Genomic DNA, 23,144 nt, shown 5'->3' on the forward strand with positions numbered 1-23,144 from the left:
ACGCCTTGTAGCGCTATAGAAATGCTAAATAGTAGTAGTAGTACCTTAATTCCACTATATCATTTTTTGTTTTTTGAGATGCGGTGGCCAGAATTGCACAGAGTATTCGAGGTGCAGTCACACCATGGAGCGATGCAAAGGCATTATAACATTCTCAGTCACTGAGAATACTCCCATTCTAGTGAGTCCCAGACGCAGACGGTGCAAAGACCAAACAGCAGGCTCACATTCTATTGTTGACCTCAAAGGCCGTGCTGGCACATACCGTTGTACAGAGTTTTTCAAGTAAGCGGAAGACTCCTGACGAAGTGCACAGTGAATCATAGACAGTAACTTAAACTTACCTTATGCTATGAGTTTATTTTGTTTGGGCAGACTAGCTGGACTGTACAGGTTCTTTATCTGTTGTCATCTACTGTGTTACTATTCTTTGTTAGATGCCAATTGGCACTAACCCACCAATAATTGGCTATAATTGGAGTTAATTGGTTTCAATTGACACTAGTTTGCAATTACACACATAACTGCACTTTGTTATAATTGTATAAACTTAGGGCCAGATTCTGTATAAAGCCCTAAAAAATCTGCGCGGTAAACATTTCGTCCTAAGCGTGTTCTATAAGTGGCGCCTAGATTTCCAAGTTGAAGAGCCCTAACTCCTTTAGCCTTTCCGTATACGACAGGAGTTCCATCCCCTTTATCGTTTCGGTTGCTCTTTGAACCTTTTCTAATTCTGCTGTATCTTTTTTGAGATATGGTGACCAGAACTGAATGCAGTGCTCACGATGTGGTCGTACCATGGATTGATACAGAGGCATTATAGTATTTTTGGTATTATTCACCATTCCTTTCATAATAATTCCTAGCATCCTGTTTGCCTTTTTGGCCGCTGCCACATACTGTACAGAAGATTTCAACATATCTACAATGACATCTAGATTTTTTTCTTCAGAGCTGACTCCCAAGGTGGACCCTAGCATCAGGTAACTATGATTCGGATTATTCTTTCCAATGTGCATTACCTTGCATTTGTCCACATTAAATTTCATCTGCCATTTGGATGCCCATTTCTTAAGGTCTTCCTGCAATATTTATTTATTTATTTTATTACATTTGTATCCCACATTTTCCCACCTCTTTGCAGGCTCAATGTGGCTTACAATATGTCATGAATAGTGGAAATATGTAAAAATTAGACATTTGGTATTACAGAAGGATCTTGGGTAACATGATAATGATAAAACATGATAGTAGAATAGCAAGTAAACTTTGTAGGACAGTTCTGGGTACATGTGTGGAAGTTCACATGTGTTGGTCGTTGTGTTATGTCTTGTCAACGAGATGGGTCTTCAGAAGTTTGCGGAAGTTAGTTAATTCATAGATCGTTTTTAAGTTGCGCGGCAGCGCATTCCAGAATTGTGTGCTCAAGTAGGAAAAGGTTGACGCATGTGTTAGTTTGTATTTTAGACCTTTACAGATGGGGAAGTGAAGATTAAGGAATGTGCGGGATGATTTTTTTTGCATTCCTGGATGGTAAGTCTATCAGGTCTGACATGTAGGCCGGGGCATCACCATGAATGATTTTGTGAACTAGGGTACAGATTTTGAATGTGATGTGTTCTTTGAGTGGGAGCCAATGTAGCTTTTCTTGTAAGGGTTTAGCACTTTCATATTTTGTTTTTCTGAATATGAGTCTGGCTGCAGTATTCTGGGCTGTCTGAAGTTTCTTGATTATTTGCTCTTTGCAGCCAGCGTAGAGTGCGTTGCAATAGTCTAGATGACTGAGTACCATTGATTGTACCAGATTTCGGAAGACGGTCCTTGGGAAGAATTGTCTTACTCTTTTTAGTTTCCACATTGAGTGGAACATCTTTTTGGTTGTATTTTTCGCATGGCTCTCAAGTGTTAGGTGTCAATCGATGGTGACTCCAAGAATTTTCAGGGTGTCCGATATTGGGAGACTCAGTTTCGGTGTGTTCATGGTGGTGAATTTGTTCGTGTTATGTTGAGAGGTTAGTATTAGGCATTGGGTTTTTTCTGCATTAAGTTTCAGCTGAAATGCGTCCGCCCATGAGCGTATGATATGTAGAATTTGGTTGATGTCATTGGAAATTTCCTTTAAATCTTGTTTAAATGGGATGTAGATCGTTTTAACAACCTTGAATAGTTTTGTGTCATCTGCAAATTTAATCACCTACTCATCGTTTTGATTTCAATATCATTTATAAATATGTTAAATAGCACCGGTCCCAGTACTGATCCCTGTTCACTCTACTGTTCACCGTCTTCCATTGAGAGAAATGACCATTTAATCTTACCCTTTGTTTTCTGTCCAACAACCAGTTCCTAATCCACACCAGAACCTTGACTCCTATCCCATTAATCTTTAATTTTCTCAGGAGTCTCTCATGAGGAACTTTGTCAAAAGCTTTCTGAAAATCTAGATATATTACATCAACTGGCTCACCTTTATCCGCACGTTTGTTCACGCCTTCAAAGAAATGAAGCAAATCGGTGAGGCAAGACTTCCCTTGGCTGAACCCATGCTGACTCTGTTCCTTTAAACCATGTTTGTCTATGTGTTCTGTAATTTTATTCTTTATACTAGTTTCCACTATTTTGTCCGGCACCAATGTCAGGCTTACTGGTCTGTAATTTCATGGCTCACCCCTGGAACCCTTTTTAAAAATCGGCATCACATTGGCCACCCTCCAATCTTCAGGTACTATGGACGATTTTAAAGACAGTTTACATATTATTAACAACAGGTCAGCAATTTATTTATTTATAAGATTTTACAATATTATAATCAAGCACAAACTTGTTTGAAAAGCAATACATTTCAACATTAGTAAAAGAAAAATAATTCAAAGAAAAACACATGAAATTTCATGCTCAAGTCCACATTTTGGAACAAGATGTTTAGAAATGGATTATGTTTGAAGTAATTTTATCAAAGATAGAGCTAGCAAAGATAACAGGTTGAACAGTGTTTAACCTAATAAATGGGTATGATGTTTTAAATGCCCCTATTCTGCCTTGAGGTAAGAAATGTTACTAACTGAGCCGGATCAAAAAATATATACTTGTTTGACTGGTACCGAACCACACACTTACATGGATACCGCAAGTAAAATGTGGCTCCCAGCTGAATTACTGCTGGTTTCATTAAAATAAATGATTTCCGACACTTTTGTGTTTCTCTGGAGATGTCAGGAAACATCTGAACTTTCTGGCCAAGAAATGTTTTATCTTTGTTTTTAAAGAACATAGACATCAATCATTGCTTGTCTGGTGCAAGCGCCACAGTCACTATTAACGTAGTGGGAATTATATCTTCAGTATCTGTAGATTCTAGTAAAGCAGTGACATTCATCAATTGATCTTCTTCTTTTTTTTTAATCAGAGTCTTCTTTGGTTGGGAGGTAATAAACATATGTAAAAGGAGGAATCAATTCCTCTTTTACCCCAAGAATCTCCATTAAGTATTTCTTCCACATTTCCCTAGGAGATTTGGTAATTTGTTTAGGAAAATTTAACAGACGTAAGTTATTACTTCTAACAGTATTTTCGAGGAAATTCAGTCTTTCTTCTTAATGAAGTCAAATCCTTAATCATAACCTCCTGCTGTGCTTGAAGTACTTTCATATCAGAATCATTTTTCTCCTTTATCTGTTCCAATTCCCCTACTTTTAAGTCCAGATTCTTTATTTTTTCCTCATGTTTTTTCATTTCCTGGTTTAATGTATTTATCTGAGGAGTAAGTGATTTCCCTAAATCTGCTATCAGAGTCCACAAAGAGTCCATAGTTACCTCAGCTGGTTTAAGCATTTGAAAAGAAAAAAGCGGTGGTGATACCTCTTTCTGTGAAAGCAAGTCCGTTTTCAAGCCAGCAACACTTCCCACCGAAATCGTTGTTGGTATCGGTGTCTCCGTCAAGGCACCCTGCACTCCAAACGCTCGTTGTTCCGCCTCCCGACTCTGGTCGGTCTCACCACTATCTGGGGATCGATTCAGGGTCGTCTCTGATGGAGTGCTGTAGCCCAACGGCTGATGGGGCGGTTCCCGTATGTCGGGGCTGAGCTTAAGCTGAAGCCCAGGAGACGCTGCTGTGCTTCCATCTGCACTAGAGCATATCAGCGGGCTAGCTCCCGACACTCCAAACGCTGTAGATGATGGTACCGCAGTCATCTGTAAAAAAGACCAAATATCTTGAGAGGAAGATACCGTTCGCTCTGGGGCCCGGGAAGCAGACTTGCCTCATCGCTTCGGCATCTTTAAAGGTATAGTAAGAGAGCTGCGGGAATGCTGCCTGTTAGCATGTTCGCTCGGTGGCCATCTTGTCCTGCAACAGGTCAGCAATTTTATGCTTGAGTTCTTTGAGTACCCTTGGATGTATGTCATCCAGTCCAGGTGATTTACTTCTCTTTAATTTGTAAGTTTGGTTCAGTACATCTTCCAGATTCACAGAGATTTCTTTCAGTTCCTCTGCATCATTACCTTTGAAAACCATTTCTGGTACTGACAGGACTCTTACATCTTGTTCTGTAAAGAACGAAGGAAAAAATTCATTCAGTTTCTCCACTATGGCTTTGTTCTCCCTGAGTGCCCCTTTTGCTCCTTCATGATCTACGGGCCCACGGATTCCCTCGCAAGCTGTCTACTTTTGTACCTGAAAAGGTTGTTTCTGTGAGTTTTAGCCTCTGTGTCAATTTTCTCTTCTTATTCTTTTTTAGCCTTCTTTATTAATACTTTGCATCTGACTTGCCAGTGCTTATGTTGCTTCTTATTTTCATCATTTGGGTTCTTTTTCCATTCTTTGAAGGACAATCTTTTGGCTGTAATAGCCTCTTTTACTTAATCTTTTACCCATGCTGGCTGTTGTTTTCTTTTCTTTCCACCTTTGCAAATATGTGGAATGCATCTGGTCTGGGCTTCCAAGATGGTATTTTTGAATAATGTCCATTCCTGATTTAGTGTCCTAACCTTAGCTGATCCATTTAGCTTCTTTTTAACCATGTTCCTCATTTTGTTATAGTTGCCCTTTCGAAAATTAGTAGCAGCTACAGTAGATTTCCTTTGCAGGTTCATTCCAGATAGTAGCTCAAACTTGTCATGTTATGATCACTATTTATTTCTTTCTCTCTCGAGCCAGTGAAGCTTTATCTCTGCTGCAACCCGCCCACAGGAAGTTGCATCAGAAAAGGCAGGATGCGATGGAGGAAAGACTCCACTGGCCCAAGTGAGAGAGGCTTCCTTTAGTGCTGTGTCTGCCACAAGCTACCTTGGCATGTGGGGGACCGATGGGGGGATTGGGCAGGGAGCTGTAGAGACCCAGACATGGGTGTGGGGGGAGAAGAGGAGAGGAAAGGGAGTGTTCAGCTGCAGGCGGCCCCTCCATGAGCTGCTCTGGCCATTTTGCTGGCCTCACTCAGTGGTAGCTGTTAGAGGGAGAGAGAATTGCAGTTGGAGTGAGAGATGGAACAAGGGAGGCTGGAGCCTGAGGCGGGAATTTCAGGCCTTAGGATGGAGAAAAGAATGTTGCTGAATTTTTAAATATTGCGAGCAGAATTCCCCAGGAGTAAATTCTATCATGTGCCCACATGAGGTGAGGTTTTGTCCATATAAACTAGCAGATGAGTTGGAATGTGAAGCCTCAATATACTGCATTTTCTGTTCCCTGCTGGGTATTCTCAATTGATTTGAAATATTGTGTAGTACACTGGTTGTGATTTAAACTCACAAATGCAAAATGTTCCCTTCCTTTGTCCGACTTTTGAAGGTGAGAAGCCGTCATGCAACAAAGGATAATAACCCAGTTTTAGCTCTTGTTTGCATTAAGGAAACTGTGTTTGCCAAGGTTGAAATCACGTGTTGCAGGTTTCAGTGGCCACGCCTCAGCTAAGTAGTTTCAATTATTCACTCAATCTAACCTTTGCTCATAGTATGCCTTGCTGCTCAGAAGTGAAGCTTTCAATTTCTTCCCGGAGAGCACAAACAGGAGATGCAAACATGCAGATTTTTTAGTGAGTGAGCAAATAGTTTGCAACAGCAATATCTTCATTAGGTTAAAAGGCATTTTAAAATTTCCTGTGGCAGCAATTGGATTTGCAAGAAGAATAATGGATTCTGTGCCCAACCACCTTGGTAAGTGTGCATTGCCATCAGTACTTCAGCAGTGGATAATGAATAATTTTGCTGTGGCTTTAGTGCTTTTCAAATGACTTGGGATGGGGAGTTTTTATTTTTCTTGGAATTACTTTAATGCTTTATATAATATATATTGTTTAAGTCACATAACATGGGTTGCCTTTGTTACTTAATAGATTCTAGAAGTGTTTTGGACTTGTGAAGAATAATGGGCTGTTTTCATTCTAGAAGACATAAAATGTGTGTGTGAGGGTTTTAAAGTGTACTAATTCCACGTCATTAGATTTTATTAACTTCTGGCCTAAAAATAATATTGCATATTGCCAAACACAAACTAATTGAACTTATATTAATAGTAGATTATTTTGAAAAAAAAGTTTAAAATGCCTAGATTCCAGTTGTACTGTGTCTGTCATATTTATATTGGATAAGATTTTTATTTTTAATTTTTTTTCTTAGAAAATGTGTGTGTGTGTGTGTGCTTCCCCTCCCCCCTTTGGATGTGTGAATTGATAATGCATAATTTCCTGGTGCATGATTTTCATATTGCAGTGGTTCCCAAACCTGGACCTGGAAGCACCCTAGCCAGTTGGGTTTTCAGGATATCCACAGTGAATATTCATGAGACGGATTTACCTTGCACTGTCTCCACTGCATTCAAACTCTCCCATGAATATGCATTGTGGGTATCCTGAAAACCTGACCTGCTGGGGTGATTCTAGGACAAAGTTTGGAAACCACTGTCTTATTGTGTAATGTGATTTTCCTGTGTTTACAAAATGACTTTTTAGCCTTTGTATACAAGGTATTTGAGTTGCTCAGATTAGGCATATTCTGTTGGTGAGTAGCTGAAGGCTCCCAGCACCAGTGGCAGGTGAAAGTGTGTTGGATTCCACAGTGTTGTTTATGGTCTAATTTTGCTTTAGGTTAATGGAGTTCAATAAGTGTCATGGAGTTGTAATCTGAACCCAGATGTGAAAAAGTTTATTGTATAAGTATCATTTTAGTCTTTAGTTCATGAGTATTCTCTAAAGATAATGTCAGAACATAGTAACATAGTAGATGATGGCAGAAAAAGACCTGCACGGTCCATCCAGTCTGCCCAACAAGATAAACCCATATGTGCTACTTTTTGTGTATACCTTACCTTGATTTGTATCTGCCATTTTCAAGGCACAGACCGTAGAAGTCTGTCCAGCACTAGCCCCGCCTCCCCCTCACCGGCTCTGTCACCCAATCTTGGCTAAACCACCGTGATCACATACATCCAGATGGTATAGAAAATTTTAATAAAAAATGCAGATATTAGTGAGTCAGCCATTGTTTTGGTTGTAGTTCTGAATTTATTCTTTTTTTTTTAATGCTGGAAACCTTTTGGAAACAAAAGGTCAGTAAATAAGTTGCATGTATTACTTCGGCATAGAGTTAACCTAACACATTTGTGACTAGTTTAAGAATCATACTCCCCTCATCAGGTTAAGAGAAAAGAGAAAAACTTTTCACAACTCTGTCTTAAATTCCTGTATTGAGTAGTGAAAAATGGGATTTCTTACAAGGCCAGCTTTAGTGGGATACATAAGTTTTGCCATACTGGGACAGACCAAAGAATCCATCAAGCCCAACATCCTGTTTCCAACAGTGGCCAATCCAGGTCACAAATACTTGGCAAGATCCCAAAAAAGTACAAAACATTTTATACTGCTTATCCATGAAATAGTGGATTTTCCCCAAGTCAAACTTAATAATGGTCTATGGACTTTTCCTTTAGGAAACTGTCAAAACCTTCTTTAAACTCTGCTAAGCTAACCGCCTTTACCACATTATCTGGCAACGCATTCCAGAGTTTAATTACATGTTCGGTATGATATGTGACTGTACAGGGACAACACAGTGGCTTGGAAGAGGCATATGTGCATGCAGATATCCCAGGGTGGGAGGGAGCGGTAACGATTTTTTTATTCTGGCCACAGAGGGTGCTCTTACTTTGTGCTTCTGCGGGATGTTGCTTTTGCTGACGCTGATCCTGAATACTTTTTAATGAAGTAAAAAATACTACTACTACTGCTAATCATTTCTATGGTGCTACCAGACATATGCAGTGCTGTCCACATTATAAGCATGTACTTTTTTCTGTCCCTAGAGGGCTCACAATCTAATTTTTTGTACCTGGGGCAATGGAGGGTTAAGTGACTTGCCCACGGTCACAAGGAGCTGCAGTGGGAATTGAACCCAGGTTGCCAGGATCAAAGCCCACTGCACTAACCATTAGGCTTCTCCACCACCACAACCTAATTTTGTAAAAAAAATGACTCTTTAGTGTTGAAAGAGCTAACTCAAGGCAAGTCTGAACACCTTTCCACTGATAAGTCATAGTGAAATGTATTGAATTTGGGGGGGGGGGGGGGCAGGGGGGATTCTATAAATGGTGCTCATAATTTGATTCTGGAAAAAATCAGCACTGTGATTCTAGACTCATTCTTAGTGCCAATTCTTCCACCTAACTGTAGGTGCCAATATTTATGACTGTGAAAATCTGGTGTAAATGCTGGCGCTCAAGTTAGATGTGCGGAGACTGGATTCTATACCTATGAACGCAACTTTTCAGAATGCGCTGACTCCCATGGCTATGTCTCCTTTTGAGTTGCGTGCTAGTAGAATTAGACGCCATGCCAGATGTGCACACATATTTTAATGAGTGCCAAATAACTTGCCTCGTTGCTGAATTAAGTCGCGTGTGCATCTTGGGCATTCAAATCTGGAAGCCATGTCTAGAGGACAGTGTTTATATTGAATTTTATTTATTCAGTGCTTATTTTATATAAAGTAATAAGGGACTTCAGAGCTTGTGCAAATCGTGCCTTTGACATGTTTTACTCCTCACAACCAGTGGCGTAGCTACAGGGGGCCTGGGCCCCTCACAAATTGACTCTGGGTCCCCCGGTTTGGCTGGTGGGGGCCCTAACCTCTGCCAGCTACAGCGTTTGTCCCGCGCTGGTCTCACATTGTCTGTCGCCCTGTCCTGTTTTCAGTCGCTGTGCATGCTCAGTTTCATTAAAATGAGTGTGCACAGCGACTGAAAAAAGAACAGGGCGTCAGACAGTGTGAGACCAGCGTGGGACAAACGCTGTAGCTGGCAGGGGTTGGGGACTCCCCTCCATCCAAGTTACCTTTGCAGTCACGGGGGGGGGGGGGGGGGGTCAGAAGCGATGGTAGGAGGATGGTGGCAGAGAGACGGTAGTGGCCGGGGGGGGGGGGGCAAAATGTGCCCCTCCCCTTGGGCTCTACCCCCTCCCTCCCGTCGAGGTCTGGCTATGCCCCTGCTCAGAACACATGCAGTTTATATAACAAGATCATCTGACACACAGTCGATGGCAGATCAGAAACAAAACCTCAAAGTCTAATCCAGTGCCCACAGTACAAACCATGACACAGCATGATCCAAGTCAACGAAGTAAGGAGAGTACCTTTTCCTGTTCTGAGGACTGTTGCGATGTCATACTACAACCTTTGTTTCTCAGTTCACGCCGTCTTAGTCATGAAAGTCAGCTTCTAATTATTTTTGTTTGCCGTCTCTTATATTCAAGTTTTTCATCATCTTTCTCTTATCAGATATACGTTCATTCGATGTTGGTTCTGAACAACCCTTTCCAATTCCTGTGTTATTACTTTTCACAAACTTTGGACGAAGACACGTATTTCTGAACCTGTGTATTTGTATTGGTTGGTGTTGATCAATAGACACAACTTGGTTTCTGATGAAACCTCTGTTCTTAAATCTGATAACAATTTTGTAACTTCAGGGTTCTGGTCCTACTGGTATTTTGTGCTTGCCTCACTTTGATTATTACAAGAAGCTAATTTATGCACTTTTTTCTCTTTGTTTATTTGGTTGTGGACTGCCAATTTTGCATTTCAGTTTTGACAGAATCGTGTCAGCATTATTAAGTATTGCACAAGGGAGCCTTTGCTTGTTTTCTTTAGGTAGACAAAGAGTGGAGGAGTAGCATACTGGTTAGAGCACCAGGCTTGACATCCAGGGGTGCCTGGGTTAAATCTCACTGCTACTCCTTGTGATAGCTGCATAGGTGCTTACGCACGCCCAACGCGCATCAGCTTTGAGTTACTGCCCGGCTACTGCGTGGTCATTTTTGACGTGCATCCGCTACGTGTGCTGGAAAATATTTTTATTGTAATGATGATTACTGCCCGCGTGCCGGAAAATATTTTCCGGCACGCGGGCAGTAATCATCATTCTACGCGTGTAGACCATTACCGCCCAGTTATACCGTGTGAGACCTTATCACTAGGCGGTAAGGTCTTGGACCCAAAATGGACGCGCAACAATTTTCATTTTGACGTACGTCCATTTTCGGCAAAAATTAATTTAAAAAAGCATTTTTTTACAGGTGCGCTGAAAAATGATTCTGCGCATGCCCAAAACACGTGTCTACACTACCACAGGCCATTTTTCAGCGTGCCTTTGTAAGAGGGCCCCTTAACTTTCCATTGCCTCAGGTACAAAATTAATTTGTGAGCCCTCTAAGGACAGGGAAATACCTAGGGGCTCATTTTCAAAGCACTTAGCTTTCCAAAGTTCCATAGAAACCTATGGAACTTTGGAAGGCTAAGTGCTTTGAAAATATGCCTCCTAGTGTACCTGAATGTAAATCACCTGGTGCTACTACTGAAAAAGGTGCGAACAAAATCCAAATAAATAAATACATTTGTTGATGATAGGGATTACTGTGGGTGCCTTAATTTCCACGATCAACTGCACTGTGTCTGGAATTTCTTTGTTTTGATTCACCAAAAACTTTGAGAGCCTTGAGAACTGGGAAACATCTATTTTCCTGCAAGGGGGGGGGGGGGGGGTGGGACACATAAGGCCCCTTTTTCAAAGAGTCGTTAAGCCCAATACAGGCTTACCGCTCGCTAAAAAGGAAGTACTGCTGGCTACCATAGCAGCTCGGCAGTAGTTCCCACTCCCAGCATGTCATATCCGGCGCTACAAAAATATTTAAATTTTTGTAGCATTTTTGTATTGTCAGTGTGTACTTGACGGTAATCAGTTACCACTGGGTTAGCACGGGAGCCATTAATGGCACCTCAGTGTGTGGCAGTAATTGCTCCCCCCCACCGAAATGGCCATACGCACGGCCATTTCCTGAAAAAAGAAAGACCTACCTCTTTGCCCACTGCACCTCGGAGTGCTTCAAAAGCATGCGCCGATGTCATTGCAGGTCCCCTTTTGCCGCAGCATGGTAAAAGGGGCCCATAGGTTGCAAAAAAACAAGAAACAAGGCCTTATCCAGGAAGTATTTCTTCACGGAGAGGGTGGTGAACGCTTGGAATGCCCTCCCGCGGGAGGTGGTGGAGATGAAAACGGTAATGGAATTCAAGCATGCGTGGGACAGGCATAAAGGAATCCTGTGCAGAAGGAATGGATCCACAGAAGCTTAGCTGAAATTGGTTGGCGGGGGGAAGAGGGGTTGGTGGTTGAGAGGCTAGGATGGGGGAGGGCAGACTTATACGGGGTCTGTGCCGGAGCCGGTGATGGGAGGCGGGACTGGTGGTTGGGAGGCGGGAAATACTGCTGCACAGACTTATATGGTCTGTGCCCTGAAAAAGACAGGTACAAATCAAGGTAAGGTATACACATGAGTTTATCGTGGGCAGACTAGATGGACCGTGCAGGTCTTTTTCTGCCGTCATCTACTATGTTACTATGTTACTATGATACCCCATTCTTGAAGAATTGTTTGCTACGTACCTTCCATGCAGTAGATGATTACTTAAATTCCATAAGAAAGGTAAATCACATTTCTTTGCCGGTAATTGGGAAACAAAACGGGAGCTGGGCAGACTTCTACGGTCTACGCCCTGATTGTGACTGAATAGATGGAGATGGGCTGCAGTGTAAATTTTAAGGGGCTTCGATGTTAGCTTCAGAGCTTAGTACAAGAACAGTGCTGGGCAGACTTCTACGGTCTGTGCCCTGAGAATTACAAGGACAAATCAAACTCGGGTATAAAGTATCACATACCATGTAAAATGAGTTTATCTTGTTGGGCAGACTGGATGGACCGTACAGGTCTTTATCTGCCATCATTTACTATGTTACTCTTTGCGGTTCTACATGGAATGTTGCTACTAACTGGGATTCCGGAATCTTGTAACTCTTTAGGATTCCAGAATCTTCAGAACTTTTAGTACAAGAACAGTGCTGAGCAGACGTCTACGGTCTGTGCCCTGAGAATGGCAGGGACAAATCAAACTCGAGTATAAAGTATCACATACCATGGAAAATGAGTTTATCTTGTTGAGCAGACTGGATGGACCTTTATACCCAAGGTCTTTATCTGCCATCATTTACTATGTTGCTATGTAAACTTTCCCTCCAAATATGAAAGGCTCATATAGGAAATGTTGGAGATCTGAAGTGAAACACGTGTTTTGGTTGCTATTTTCTCTTGATTAATATTTTTGTGTTTTGTGTGTGACATTGTTTTTACAGTATAAAGACTTTGAACTTATGAAACTGACAAAAATAAATCTAAGTTTTAAATAACTTGAGTCTGTTCTTTAAACCCAGTAATCTGTGGCGTTCCTTTCAGATAATCCATGACATGGTAATGGTTGCTCTGCTAGTGTTTTTATTTCCCCAGCAAAAAGTGATTTTCAAATACATCAGTGTTCAGACAGTGATTTTTCATCAGTAGTTTTTCAGCTATGTAATTAGAACTCTTTAGGTGTTTACTTTTATTTATTTATTTATTTATTGTGGAGGAGTGGCCTAGTGGTTAGAGTGGTGGACTTTGGTCCTGGGTTCGATTCCTACTGCAGTCACAGGCAGCTCCTTGTGACTCTGGGCAACTCACTTAACCCTCCATTGCCCCAGGTACAAATAAGTACCTGTATATAAAATGTAAGCTGCATCGAACCTGCTATGAGTGGGAAAGCGCGGGGTACAAATGTAAGAAAAAAAATGCATTTCTAAGGGCATTCTCTCCCATAAGTGTCCAACCTCCAAATCAACCTATTGGCTAATAAGAGCTAATGTAGCAGTGGAATTGTCAGTAGGAAAAAGCTCAAGGACAGAGTGGCAGGGGTGGAGTGGTTGAACTAGAAAGTAAAGACAGTATTGGTTTTATCCAGTGTTTGTTGGATACATACATACTTAACCTGCTTTGTGTTTACATTTTTTGTGATGTATGCAGGTCAGTTCTTATCCATACCATTTCCTAATTACCCGTGCGAGCATGATAAACTATTTCTGTGAATAAGCATATTTTGTTGTGTATTGCTTAATGGGCAGTCTAGGCAGCACTATCACTTTAATGAATTATTCCTATTAAAGACAAAGGGCATATTGAACCTGAATAATAATAATAATAATAATAATAATGCTGTAAATTGCTTTAAGCAATACTTCATAATGTCCTCATGAAAGCAGTTAATACATTCCAATAAATAAATAAATAAAATATTTGGAAAAACTGGCTGAAAAAGGTATTAGTGTGTTAACAGTATCTTAAATTTTTCAAATATCATATCCAGCTTATACGTGTGACAAATGCTTCAACCATTTTTGAAAGCCATATACTGAGTATGTAAATTTATCTTTTTAAGGAACCCCAGACAGCATGCCCAGGCAATTTGTAACATGTACGTTTATTAGCCTGGAGGGCTGGAGGAAAGTTATTTGCAAAACTTAACCCTGTGCCCTACTCCTTCTTCCAGATAGATTCACTAATGTACAGATGTTTTCCCTTTTTCACTTTCCAAGAGAGAATGCATTGCTTCTACTCTGTGGACTGTTGGAATGTAGAATCAAATTTCACTGTTCTATACCACAGAGCCACAGAGCCAACCCAATCCGTAAAGTATTCTGAGAGGAAGCAACTGCAGTACCTCTAAGATGTAATAGGGCAAACTGACAAACTGAAGAGTAGGAAATCATCTGGACTGGATGGTTTAGATCCCACAATACTGATAGGTTACAAGTTGCTAATAATCTGCAATTTCATTTTTTGTTCTATGTTTAAAATTAAGTATGGTACTTGAAGATTGGAGGGTGGCCAATGTAACACCAATTTTTAAAAAGGAGTCCAGAAGTGACCTGGGAACTATAAACTGGTGAGCCTGATGTCAGTGCTGGACAAAATGGTAAAGACTATTACTGAACATAAGCATGGATTGGGGAAAGGGGGTGGGATTTGATATATTGCCTTTTCTTGGTTATCATTCATAGGCACTTATTATGTACTTGGAGTAATGGAGAGTTAAGTGTCTTGCCCAGAGCCACAAGGACCTGCAGTGGGAATTGAACCCAGTTCCCCTTGTTCTTAGGCCACTGCACTAGCCATTAGGCTACTCCTCCACTCCTTGAATTGGTGGGACAAAGACAACATAGATTTAGCCATGGGAAATCTTGCCTCACCAGGCTGCAATATTTAAAAAAAAAATTTGAATAAACAGTGTATAAAGGTGAATCATTTGATATTGTTTATTTGGATTTTCAGAAAGTATTTGACAAATATTTCATGAATGATTCCTGAGGAAATTTAAGTCATGGAATAGGAGGCAGTGTCCCATTGTAGATTAAGAGCCAGTTAAAAGATAGGGTTAAATGGTTAGTATTCTCGATGGAGAAGGGTAAATAGTAAAGGTTTCCCAGGGATCCTTGCTGGGACCACTATTTTTTAACATATTTATAAATTACTTGGAAACAGGAATAACGAGTGACATGATCAAATAAATGTGTTAGTGACATAAAGATATTCAAAGTTGCTAGATCACAAGATGATTGTGAGAAATTGAAACAGGACCTTGAGAGACTGGGTATCTTGTTGGTAGATGAAGTTTAATATGAGCAAGTGCAAAGTGTTCCATGTAGGGTAGAGTAACCCAAACTATAGCTACATGATGTAAGACTCCACATTAGAAGGCACCATCAAGAAAAAGCCTCTAGGTATCATCGCTGATAAATACATTGAAGTCATCTGCATAGTGTGCAGCGGCAACCAAGAAAGCAAATAAAATGTTAGGAATTATTAGGAAAGGAATGGTGAATAAAACTGAAAATGTTATAATGCCTTTGTATTGTTCTATTCAGTGACTGCATGTCAAATGTGCAATTCTGATCACCACATCTAAAAAAATATACCTGAATTAGAAAAGGTACAGAGAAGGATGACCAAAATGGTAATGAAGATGGAGTGACTCCCCTCTGAGGAAAGGCTAAAAAGGTTAGGGTTTATTTACTTTGAGAGGAGACAGCTTAGGGGAGCTTAGGGGAGACAGCTTAGGGGAGAGGTCTGTAAAATGATGAGTGGAATGGAATGGGTAGACGTGAATCACTTATTTACCTTTTCCAAAAGTACAAGGTGTAGAGGACACGCAATGAAGTTACTAATTATTTCTTCGCACAACATATAATTAAGCTTTGGAATTCATTGCAGTTAGTGTAGTAGGATTTAAAAAGACATAGATAAGTCCTGGAGGAAAAGTCCATAAATTGTTGTTAAGGTGACTTGGAGAAAATTAGTGTTAATATACCGCCTTTCAACAGAAGCAAAGTGGTTGACAATAATTAAAAAAAAAAAAAAAAAAAAAAGAGAGAAAAGAAACAAAAGTGAATTACATCAAATGATAGAACAGGAGAATTGTAAGAGGGGAAAAAAAGAATCCAGCAGGCAACTGTGATAGAAGTAATATGAAATCTCTCTTACCCTTCTGGGATCATGTTTGATTCTTGTGACCTGGATTAGCCATTGTTGGAAACAGGATAGTGAATTTGATGTACCTTTGGTCTGTCCCAGTATGACAATGCTTATGTACTAATATACACATTTCTGAGATGTTCAAAAATAGTGATCTCAAATTAATTATACAATCTGAATATATGCCATGTCTGTTAATTAATTGCAGAGCTGCGTAACCTGATTTTATAAACCTCTGCCCCCAAATGTAGAACATCATATCAAACGTATAAATGGCAAGTGACCGACTCACCTGCAAATGCGCAGTAGAGACTTCTCTCTCTGTCCTGCCCTCGCGTCAAGACGTGATGACGTCAGAGGGCGGAACAGAGAGGGAAACTGAGTCAGACTGGCTGCCGCTGGAGCCTGGAAACGAACATCGCGCGCACCAACCTCCCCCTCCCCCCCATCCCCGCTGCCGCTCCCACCCCCCTCCGTATCGGGCCCCCTGCACTGACCTGACAGCGTCTCTCACCTCCGTGTGGAAGCGTTGCAGGCAGCAGCAGAGAGATCTGCTGCTGCCTGCAGCGCTTTCACAAGGAGATGAGAGGCGCTGTCAGGTCAGTGCAGGGGGCCTGGCACGGAGGGGGGAGGGAGCGGCGGTGAGGAGGGTAGCTGGAAATCTTGCCAGTTTTAACGGGCTTAACGTCTAGTCCATATATAAAGAGAGAGATAAGATCTCTCTCTCTCTTTCTCCATCTTCCTATGCATTCCTATGGGCGTCTCTTTTAGTGCGTGCTCAATTTTAGCGTGTGCTATAATCATGAAGCGTGCCTTAGTAAAAGACCCCCTGAAATCTTTAACTTACAGATGCTACCTTAATACTACAAAACGTGTACAACATCGTTCATGGATCTTACTCAGCTACAGTACATGTCACAATCCAAAAAAACTACTCCACGGGAAATGACTTATAAAAGAAACTGTAATAGGTTCTTTAAAAAATGCACTATTACAAAACTAAAAGAAAACTCAAAGTACGCAAAAATGTATTCAATATATATTTATACCACTGATCTTGATCAGGGAAAATTGGTGCATAAAATTTTCAGACCACATGACTGATATCTGTGGGTCTTTTAAAAGTTTAATAAAAGGTGACACAACTTGCACAAAGTTAAGTTTAGCATATGATTGCTAGAACTCTGCTCTGCAAACATACAAGTTTAGTTCTGTTCTTGAATCCTTACTTTGTCTCCATATGGAGTCATTAGCAGCTAAGGATGTCCATTTGTTGGTATTTCCCTTGGCATTTCGTATCATTTCTGAAACAGGAACCTCCCAAAATGTCAGGTTTTGTTCCAGTGTCATTAAATTTCAGAGTGTTTTTGAGTGTTAATTGCTATGAGGAGTAAGCAAGCCTCGAACCTGTACCCTTGAGTTTGAAGCTATTCTGCTTCTTGGAAAGCTGGCTTAGCCAGCCCATTCCCAGCTGTGTCTTGTGTTTCTAATAATCTTAGTTACTGTTTCCTGATTGACCTAGCAGGGATCAGTTTCCAACTTTCCCCCTCCCACACAAATATCTAGGCGGCTTACAAGTCTACAGTAGAAAAAAGAAGAGAAGTGACAAACTAGAAAGGCACAGGTCAGAGGGGACAAGAACTACAATGTGAATAGGATGGGGGAGGGGGGAGGAAATTAACAGTATCTTCTAGGCCCACACTGGCAACCCAAACAGAATGCTATTATGCAAATCAAGGTCAACTTTTCTGCCCCACGTCTGGACTTGTTTCCTTTCCCTTCACTATTGTTTTCTTTAGCTGAGCACTTATTCCAGGGGCTTGCAAGCTGTTTGCTTTCATTAACACTTGTTTGTCCCTTTTTTGTTGGATGTGTGCCTTGGAGGTACGGTGACGTTAAGTTTAACATGAGTAACCCTAGTTCTTGGCCTGTAGTATTTAAGTTCTAGGATTCCCTGTTAGGGACACTGTGATGGAATAAACCAGCCAACGTAAAGATATTGGAAGATTGACTCAGTCACCTAAATAAAAACACTGATGGAATATCTCGGTTAAATTTGAATGCCAACAGCAGCAGAGTTGCCAAGTTACCCAGTTTGAAAAGGGAGATTTTAGGCTATTCTTAGCTTCCTGACACAGTACATTATGGGATCTGCAGCATGGTTTCAATGTGTATAGTCAGGGACTATAAATCCCACACTGATTTGGGGTATAAATTAAAAACCAAGATTGGACAAAAAGTTTCCGTGCTGTATGTAACTGGGTAACTTGGCATCTCTGCATTGGAGAGTTTACTGTGGTTCCTGGCGTACACACTGGAGTTTCTTGCAGAAGAGGGCCCAGGTGAGCTTTACTGCTGGGTTACTCCCCTGCTGAATGAGAACAGTCCATATCTGTGCAACTGGGTCCTCAGTTTTAGGGTGCCCTTATGTGCTCCAAATATTCCTAAGTCTGTAGCTTTAAGCCATGTTTCAAAGCCCCTTGCTGCCAAGACTCTTAACACCTGGCATTTCAGTTGGGGATTATCGGTGCTTTTTTTGTAGAAAAAAAGGTGCCAGTACTCAATGTGGGTGGAACCACCACATATGACTCCACCCCTATTATAACCACACCCACATTAGCCACACCCCTTATACCAGCCATAGCACATATAAACAGACATCATTGAAAATATTATACTAGTATAGGAGAAAAAAATAATGTGATTTTTTTTTTCATTATAATTTCTGTAAGCTGTTACAGCTCCAGTATACCCAGTGCAAAATAAGACAGCAGATGTAAATTCTCAAATTGGACATATTCCAGACACTAAAATGAAAATAAAATGATTTTTTCTATGTTTGTTGTCTGGTGACTTTGTTTTTCTGATCATGCTGGCTCAGTATCTGATTCTGCTGCTATCTGTTCTCTTAGCTCCGTTTCCAGGGCTTCCTTTCCATTTAGTTCTTTACTTTCCGCCTTTCTTCTTCATTTCTTGCCCTACATCCGTATGTAAAAGCTGGGTCCTCTGCAGATTTGACTGTCCAGTGGATCCAGCTTCTGCCTATTTTCTATATCCATGTGCAGTTTTTCTCCTCTCTTCCTTTTCCCTCAACTCATCTCCTTCCTCACTCTTCCCTCGCCTCCATCCATGTCCAGCATTTCTTCTCTCCCCCTGCCCTCCCCTCCATCCACCCATGTCCAGCAACCCTTCTCTCCCCCTGCCCTCCCCTCCATCCACCCATGTCAGAGCAACCCTTCTCTCCCCCTGCCCCCTCCAACCACCCATGCCATGCCCAGTGATTCTCCTCTCTGCCCTGCCGATGTCCAGCATGTATCCTCTCCCCCTGCCCTCCCCTCCACGTCCAGCACTTCTCTCTCCCCTCCCCTGCCCTCCCCTCATCCATGCCCAGCTATTCTCCTCTCCCCCCTGCCCTCCCGTCCATGTCCAGCGATTCTGCCCTCCCCCTGCCCTCCCTTCATCCATGCCCAGCAATTCTCCTCCCTCCCCTGCCCATATCCAGCATGTCTCCTCTCCCCCTGCCTCTCTCCAGCCACCCATGCCATGCCCAGTGATTCTCCTCTCTCCCCTGCCCATGTCCAGCATGTATCCTCTCCCCCTGCCCTCCCCTCCACGTCCAGCACTTCTCTCTCCCCTCCCCTGCCCTCCATGCCCAGCATGTCGCCTCCCTCCATGCCCAGCAATTCTCCTCCCTCCCCTGCCCATGTCCAACATGTCTCCTCTCCCCCCTGCCCTCCCCTCCATGCCAGCAATTCTCTCTCCCCTCCCCTGCCATCCATGTCCCCTTTCTCCCCTGCCCTCCCCTCTCCCCTCTCCAAGTCGCGATGAACCGGCCGGCAGTGAAGACAGTGGTACTTACTGAGGCAGGCACACAGATGCAGGGTGCAAGCAGGTTCGTCTCCTCTGATCTCGCGTTGCTTCCCTCTCAGCGCGTGAAGAGGGTTACTCCTGTCTGGTAGTATACTAACAGTGATAACTCTGGTAAGTTCCAGGGGGATCAACTGCATTTTGGGGTGGGGGATACATTGCCCAACTCTGATGCCAGGAGGGATTGAAGGGGGGTCATGGCTAGGTTAGGTGATACTCTTAGGTTGATGCAGTTTGTCATTGAAGATTCAGGTTATGATTGAGAGGTTGGGGTGGTTTTCTAGAAGTCAGTTTTCATTTTTACTTGGGAATCTTAATTAGCAAAATTGCCCTGAAACAAAAATGTATATAGAAAGGAAAAAAAAAACCATATAAAAACAAAGCAAAATGGAAATGACACAGGAAGCTAAACAAAATGATTTATTTTCGCCCGTGCTCCCTAGTAACTATTGTTTGCAAACCTTTTGTTATCCTGCCATTTGCATAAACTTCTTTGAACCCGCAGTGCAGTTTCAATACTGTGATATAGTCCGTTCTGAACCAATGAAATGATAAATTCCAGAAAGGCATTGTCTCAAAAGCTGTTTAAACATTAGTAATGTGACAAAAGTGGTATGACTGATGCATTTAAAGCAGTCTCCAATGAGAATACATTTAATTTCTTTTTACACTACTATAAATGTTTCCACCTACATGCTGACATGTAAACTTGAACTCTGATACTTGGGAGCCCTTTTAGAAAATGGTTGCTGCACGGCAAAGGGCTTGCCCTGCAGCAACCTAAATCTACTGCCGACCCAACATGGTCAGCGGCAGTAGTTCTGCCTCCAGCGAGCGACATTTCAGATGCTGGAGGTATTTTTCAAAAAATGATACTGCCGGGTTTGCATGGGAGCCCTGTGGCGGTAAGTTTCTCCCCGCCCGGCTATGCGGTAACAATAATCTTACCACATGGTCATGGCTTTTTTAGGGGCTTTTTTTATGCTATGGTAAAAAGGGCCCTGGGGCACGACAGAAACAGACCCTACTACCGCAGGGCCATTTTTACTACAGCTTGGTAAAAAGGATACATTGGTGACTAAACAGGCCATTTTATTCTGCTCTTTACCTCAGTGCCTCTGTGGTTTTTCAAGTACATTCAAAGTGTTATTTCTGCCTGGGGCAGTGGAGGGTTAAGTGACTTGCCCAAGGTCACAAGGAGCTGCAGTGGGAATTGAACCCAGTTCCCCAGGATCAAAGTCCACTGCACTAACCACTGCTCGAAATCGTGAAATAACCTTCATGACAGACTTTTTAAAAAAATATGTACATAAGTATTGCCATACTGGGAAAAACCAAAGGTCCATCAAGCCCAGCATCCTGTTTCCAACAGTGGCCAATCCAGGTCACAAATATCTGGCAAGATCCCCCAAAAAGTACAAAACATTTTATACTGCTTATCCTAGAAATAGAGCAGATAGAAAGCAAGGTGGTGAATAATGGTGAGGGGGTAATAAGTAGAAGAAATGAAAGAGGGCGACGTAGTTGGGGCTGATAGAAGAATTAAGAGGTTGGAGACATGGGACAAAGCTGTCTGGTGTTGGTTCAGACCCCAGTGATAAAAAGCAAACACGGGCAGTAGAGGCCATTAATGCCATACTGGTGCCCACATTTATTTATTTTAGTTATATTTGTACCCCGCGCTTTGCCACTCATGGCAGGCTCAATGCGGCTTACATATACAAGTACTTATTTGTACCTGGGGCAATGGAGGGTTAAGTGACTTGCCCAGAGTCACAAGGAGCTGTGCCTGAAGTGGGAATCGAACTCAGTTCCCCAGGACCAGAGTCCACCACCCTAACCACTAGGCCACTCCTCCACTTTACTAGTTCAGAATGATAAGAGGGGTGTAGCGCAGCAAATTTGTGTGTCAGGCCTTAGGGCAAGTAGCATGCAAATGTAGTCAAGCCCATTTAAATTAGATCAATTTGTATTCCTGTCAGTGATCGGAAAAGAGTGCCCAAAACAAAGGTGCTTTACCGCTGCAAAAAATAACTCCAGATTGGAGCAGGCGTTAGGGTGTTAGAAGAGAGGGTGTCCCATGATTCTCATGCTTCTTCATGCTTCTTTCTGCAAAATCTACTGGGTTTGATTGCTTTTGGAAGCAGAAGGAAGCCCGTGCGAGCCCTTGAGCGCTGGTTGTGAGAAACAGCAGATCCGAACGTGAAGCACACATTGATGTTCTTGTCTTGCGTCTAAATTTAAAGTGGCCATGCTTAAAAAAAAAAAAAAAGCCCAAAGCACTCATTGGCATCTGTTTCCTGCGTCTAAATATAAGCATCCAGAAAAAAAAAATTTAAATGCTTCTATTTAGGCTGCAGAAAACAGATGCCAGTGTGTGGTTCACGTTCGGGTTTTAAGAGGCGCATGCGCACAGGAGCTGAGCTTACCACTGAACTCTTCTGCGCAGGCGCCAAACACAATCCTCCCCTCGAACTCCCTAATGCTCAAAAGCTGTGAGCACACCTATGTTTGCATCTCTTTAGCTTTGAGAATTAAGGTGTTCTGGTGCTATTTTTATGGCACCATTAAGAATAGCGCTGGAGTTTTGATCATCGGCCCCTCAGACAGTGGCAATTTTATATGCTCAAAGCAACAGAAAAGCAAAGAGAGAGATTCTCAACTTGGGCAGATTGGATGTACCAATGGGGCCTTTATCTTCCATGTTATTTATTTATTGCATTTGTATCCCACATTTTCCCACCTATTTGCAGGCTCAATGTGGCTCACATAGTTTTGTTAACATTGTTATTCCAGGATATCAGATACAGTTAGTATTGTGCAGAGATTAAGTAAGGGAAGAGAGAAGAAGGAAGGGAGTGATTAGGGTAGTTATAGAGGTGGGCTTTCATAACTGAGTGGGTTGGTGAGGTGGATTAATGAGGTTATCGGTTCTCATTGTAGGCTTTGTTGAAGAAATATGTCTTCAGTGATTTCCATCATTTTACTATGTGATAGACTTTGTTCTCACTTTCTGCTCATTAGAGGGAAGGTGTTTGCCACTAATGATTTAAGAAAGGAGATATCCTTGCTCATAATGAGAGACCAATAAAACTTATTTTACTGGCTAACCAATGGTACATCTTTTCTATATTTATTTTTAAGCTTAGTTTGGAGTGTTATATAATTGTGTTAATTATGTAACCTTGATCTACATGGAGGTAATCCTGTTTTCAAGTTAAAGAATTATGTGGTATTCACAATGTGTTAATCATACTTTAACACCTCCCCATAGTACCTTTGGCGATCTTGTAATTCATACTGCCAAATGGGCCTGTTTTCAATTAACAAAGGCGTAATTCTCTAGACACAGAGGAAATGTATTTATAGCCACACTTTTGCTAGAAGGGCATTGTTTAATTAAAA

Source organism: Microcaecilia unicolor, unplaced genomic scaffold (genome assembly GCF_901765095.1).
Source record: "Microcaecilia unicolor unplaced genomic scaffold, aMicUni1.1, whole genome shotgun sequence".
NCBI classification, from domain to species: Eukaryota; Metazoa; Chordata; class Amphibia; order Gymnophiona; family Siphonopidae; genus Microcaecilia; species Microcaecilia unicolor.